Here is a 6,000-nt window from a genome sequence, read left to right as displayed (position 1 = left end):
ATTCCCTACCACCGCCACTTCCGGTGATGCGCCCTCACCGGAAGTGACGAAAATCATGCAAACTCCAATTTCAGAAAGGTTCTAGAGGGGCTCAGAGATGGGAGCTCTGACACTGCTTCTGGTACAACATTCACATTCACATGTACTCACAATTTATTTCATCTCAGTTTAAAACGGATCTCACTGTCATTTTTTAAATATAACTTTTAAAGTCGTTCAATCTTCATATTAAGTTGGAATAATTAAAATGTATGTGTTTTGTGGAAAGAGTAATAAATAAATAAATATACAGAAGACCCGGGCTATGCCGATTGACTTGGATCAGGAAACACTTGTTAGGTTAACCAATAAATACTCCTTCTGGTGGACAAAAGAAAATACCTGAGATATCTAGGCATATATACACCCCAAAATTTGGGGCAGATACTTAAACTAAATTATACTCCCCTAATTAGGGATCTACAAAGGCAGACCAGCTAATGGAAAGCTCTTAATTTGTCATTGTTGGGCAAAATGAACCTGGTTAGAGCCTATATATTACCAAGTTGGCTTTACTGTCTTAGAATCATACCTATTCCATTGCCCACGGCTTGTTGTAAACAATTTCAAGGGATTTAAGGTATATTTATCTAGAATAACAAAAACCTCCAATAGAGATAGAGTCATTACATAGACACAAAGACCGAGCGGGTGCGGGCTATGCACAGGCCAGCATGCTTACTCATGCTTACAAAATCCAATGCCCTTCCTCCAAATTGGAGGACTGGTATTGGACTCGCCAAGTTGCTTACGCTAAAGGGCGTAAGCAACTTGGCGAGTCTTCTATGGATGGATCAGGAGGAAGAAAGCGCTCCAGATTAGGGACTCGAAAGGTTGCATACTTGGAAGGTTATTGAAAATCTGGATTTTGTTTAAAAAGAAAAGTCAGTTGGAAAAAAATATAATTAAGGCAGTCCCTGTTTCTATATTTGAAGATCTGATTAGAGATCTGAACATATCATCATGGACAAATAAAGAAAATATAAAAGCTGTACACCAGTACCCCAAATGGGCATTTAAAAAAGATGGTACTATATATGGGAACGAATGGTTCCAGAGAAGTTTCTCAAGGCATGGACCAGTTGGTCAAAAGATGTAGGGATCGAGTGTGAGTGGAAATTATGGTCTGAAAATTGGAGATTCACAAAAAGAGCCACACACTGTATACATATATTCAGGAACTCCCATTTAAGATAATGTTGAAATGGTACATAGTCCCACAAACGATTCATACGTTTTTTTTTGGTTTTTTTAATTCTTTATTTTTGTAGTGCAAGGATGAACGTACATGTTGAAGAAGACATGGATTCAAATTGCATTAATACAATATTGCTTATCCAGTTATGGTTCGTGAAAACATTGCACACTTTTTTTTTGGTTAACTTGTGTGAATACTAATAAGAGTTCACTTTTACAGTGGGTTGTTTGTCAGGGTTCTCACATGCTTGTAGCAGTATCGAAGGTAGGTCAGGTAAGGTAGGGTGGGCTTTGTGCCGTGGTCACTATCTAGTGAGGTGTCTAGGCTTAATCTGTGCTGTAAATGCCATATTCAAAGGGGCTGTGAGGTGTTCAGCAGGTTGTGTCGGGTTAGTCTTTTCGGCCTTGTCGGGTATAGCCCCGTTTTGCGTGATTGGTTGTGGAGATGGGTACCTTGCGGGGAGAGGGAGAGTTTGGGGATTCCTTCCTAAGTCCGTGCAGACGTAGACTGTATGCAATCAGCCCTGGAGTGGGGGAAGTCCCCTTTGTGTCTATAGATTAAACCCATCCTGTTTCACCCTTCTCATTCCTCTGGGCCCTCTGCTCTCCGGTGGGTCTATTGGTAGGTGTAAGAACTCGGGAGGTCGGTCTTGTGGCCTCCGGGGGGGGGATGGGTTGCTCCCGTGTGCGGTGGGACCTAGGGGTAGATCTCGGTGGTAGTGTGTATGAGGGTTTGTGGGAAGGAGTGCAAGCCTCCTCTACCTGTACCTCGGTGTCCTATCCTTATGTAGTGGAGAGTGACTGTTGCTTGCGTGGGTGATTGAGTGTTGCGGGCTTGGCCGTGTGTGTTTCCCCGTAACCCTGGGGTGGGGGAGGGAGGGGGGGTTTGTCGGGTGCTTTTGGTGTATTCCGTGGTAGGGTAACAATAAAAAATATACCAGCGAAAAAAGAGAAATAACAAAATAAACTACAAAAAGTAAAATTACGAGCAACTGAAAGTAAGAAAGAAATTGTTATACATAGACTGTACGTTCGTCCATGGCTCAGTCCCTTATTTGTGCGTGAGCTGGGTCAGATTTATCCCCTGATCAAAATTGAGGAATTGCTCCACTGTCGCGGTACAAAGGGGGTCACCGTGTCGGGGTTCCATGATCCTTGCGTGGTGGTGCCCGGGGTGTTGTGGACAGGTGCTTCCATCCCTAGGGCCGTGTAGAGTGCATGCGCCTCCGTGGGTGCCTGGATTGTATGGGTAGCTCCATTTTGGGTGACGAGTAGGGTGCCTTGTGTTCCCCAGCGGTACAGCACTCCCTTGTTCCGGAGGTGAGTGGTGATGGGGCCCATTTGTCTGCACCACTGCAGTGTTGCTCTTGTTAGGTCTTGAAAGAAGTTTAGTGAGGCGTCCTCAAACTGCAGTTGGGTTTTGCCTCGTATTGCCACCATAATATGGCCTTTGTCGTTTGCTGAGACGCAGCGGATGATTACGTCTCTCGGCTCAGTGACGGAGGACCTGGTTATGCTGATGAGTCGAAATACGCCATCCAGTGTGATTTTCTTGGCTACCGCTGATGGGAGCAGTGCTATCAGTAGCCTCCTGAGTCCTGACATAGTGTGAGTCTTCAGCTCCCACTGCCGCTGGTATGCCTCTTATTTTAATGTTGTTCCGCTGTAGTTGGTCTTCAAGGTTTGTCAACCGTTGTGTCAGTGCCTGGTGGTGATTATTGAGCTGTTGTACTGGGGTCTTGAGACGGGACATTTCTGTTTGCACATCCTGGATGTTTCCCTCCATGGCCTGGATGCGATCTGTGTTTGCCTGTATTTCCGTGCGTACACGTGCAAGGTCGGCAGCCATCATTTTATGAAGGTCTGCGAGGAGTAATTTAAGGTCACCTATAGTGGTCGGTGCCATGCTGTCCTCCTGCTGTAGACTGAGGGATGTCTCAGGGTGGAGTGATTGCCCGGTGTCCTTGTCTCCGCTCCCGGTTCGCGGGAGTGGAATCGCTGTGGCGTAGGCGGCCTCCATTGTTGGTGTCTTTGGGGCTTCGGGTTTCTGGAGCATAGCTCCTATGTCCCTGTCAGGTTTTTGAGTCCGGCGTTTCATAGTGGAGTTGTCTGGCAGCGGGGATGACCAGAGCTGCTCCGGAGAGCCTGTGCTTTGTACTCCGATGAGGGAGTCGAGGAATGAGTTTAGGCCTTGAGGCGTCTGATGGCGGTAGGCCCCAGATTTGCGCTTCTGCCTGTTTTTCCCCGGGGTGTACTGAAAGGGCATCTGTCGATGCGGGACGAAGTCCTGAGTTCAGTTTTTTGTAGTTTTGTAGTTGGATGGTGTCGGGTAGGAGATATTTGGCAGATTTTGTTGGGCCTGCGAGGAGCTCAAAGAAATGGCGACCGTTCAGTTTCATGCGTTGGCCACGCCCCACGATTCATAAGTTTAACCCACTAATGTCTGATGTATGTTGGCGATGTGAAGAGAGTATTGGAAATTACATACACATGTGGTGGGAGTGGAAACTCATACACACCTAGGATGAGATTTTCAGGGTGATCGCTGGTCTGACCAATATTGCAGTCAGCCCTCATCCAAAAATAGCACTACTTCATTGCGGGCTTAGGACCATACCAGCAGCAATAGGAGTTTAGTTATCCATATCCTCCTGGCTATGAAGTTGCTAAATCGCTCGTAACTGGAAAGCCCAGAACCAAATATGTTGGGGAGATGTCAACAGGCAGATTATTTAGATTGCTTTGATGGAAAAAGGCATTATATTACACAGACAAATTTAGAAGGATATTACAAGATTTGGCAACCTTGATACTCTAAATTCTCAGAGGCCACATAGCTAGGACAGGGTTCAATATTTAGTTTTTCAATATCTCTGCTGATTGTTAGATGGGGATGAGGTCACATTAAAGGCGGTAGTGGTGGTCTTGGCAATTCAAGATAGTTATTTGTCCTGTTTTTTTGTTTTGGATATTTAATTTTTTTGTTTGTTTTTCCTTTTGATATTTTATATATATATTTATTATGCAGTGGCATGATGACAACCAGAGATTATCTGAAATATTTCTCTGAGAGTTGTCTGAAACCTGCACACAAAAAAAGGGCAGATAAGTGAACCACCAGGGCTGCCACCAGAAATTTTGGGGCCCCTGACAAAACACAAGGTCTGCCCCCCCCCCCCCCCCCCCCTGTAAAGTTATAGTGGGGAAAAAGTTATTGAAAACCCCTTCCACCTGAAGTGGATAGTCTACACATTGTTAAATACAGATCTGCACACACCAGTCGTCATTGTTTTTCCCACAGAAATCTCACATTTGCAGTGCTGTTACTACTGCAAGAGATTCTGTATGGGCATATGCTAATTAGTTTAACACATAAGCACCGTTTTGACTCATTATTCAATCTTAAAGGACCACTATAGGCACTCAGACCACTTCAGCTCAATGAAGTGGTCTGGGTGCCAGGTCTGAATCCTGCCTGCTGTAAACATAGCAGTTTCAGAGAAACTGCTATGTTTACTTTAGGGTTAATCCAGCCTCTAGTGGCTGTTTCATTGACAGCCGCTAGAGGCGCTTCCGCGCTTCTCACTGTGATTTTCACAGTGAGAAGACGGCAGCGTCCATAGGAAAGCATTGAGAATGCTTTCCTATGGACTGGCTGAATGCGTGCGCGGCTCTTGCCGCGGATGCATATTCTGCCGATGACGTTGGAAGGAGGAGGAGAGTCCCCAGCGCCAAGGGAGCCCGGTGCTGGAGAAAGGTGAGTGTTTAACCCCCTTCCTCCATCTTCAGCTTGGCAGGAGTGGGGCCCTGAGGGTGGGGGCACCCTCAGGGCACTATAGTGCCAGGAAACCTGGCACTATAGTGGTCCTTTAAACATGTATTTTGTGGAGTTAATGTCTGCTGTACACAACAGCTTTGAAAGAACTCAGGAAAAGGTGCAAAGCTAGTGAACCACTCATGGACAGCTGTTTCGTTGTAAATTCCACTCATCAGCTTTATCTATATTACAGATATGTTAGTTCAGCTTTCCTCATATCTGTTTTTGACTATGATCCAAAAGAAGGCAAAAAAAACAACAGTCTGAAGCGCTTCCAATTTCGCAACATACGGTACTAGGAAAAAATCCCTTCTTGACCCCAGAATGGCAGTCAGATATCTCCTTGAAACAGGAAGCTATTACTCCACAAATTCAAAAATATATTCCTGAATATCTATAACTATGAGTTCCTTGCAGGTCTTAGGCCAGATTGCTTTTAGCTGAGGGCAGTAGATCAATTGATGGATCTCTGAGGCCCGATATATATGAACTCATGGCTCTGCTTAAGGCAGTAGATCCGCTGATGAAGCACTGAGATTCCTAGCAGTTATTGGACTGGATACCTATCAACTCAGGCTCTTTGCTTATGGCGGTAGATCAGTTGATGAGTCTGAGTTTGCTAGCAGTTCTGAGGCCGGATATATATACTTATGTTTTTGGTTAGGGCAGTAGATGAATCTCTGAGGCCCGATATATATGAACTCAGGCTCTGCTTAAAGGATCCCTATAGTGTCAGGAAAACAAAGTGGTTTTCCTGACACTATAGTGCCCTGAGGGTGCCCCCACCAGGTTAAAACCCCTTCAGCCACTTACCTTAATCCTCTCCTCCCCCGCCTATGTCAGCGTAGCCGCGTGCGCATGAGCAGCAAGTGCCGCGTGCGCATTCAAAGTGTCCATAGGAAAGCATTTCTCAATGCTTTCCTATGGACACTCTGCGTGATGGAGGC

This window comes from Pelobates fuscus, chromosome 10 (assembly GCF_036172605.1).
Source record: "Pelobates fuscus isolate aPelFus1 chromosome 10, aPelFus1.pri, whole genome shotgun sequence".
Classification (NCBI taxonomy): domain Eukaryota; kingdom Metazoa; phylum Chordata; class Amphibia; order Anura; family Pelobatidae; genus Pelobates; species Pelobates fuscus.
Note: the sequence above shows the minus strand (reverse complement) of the source record.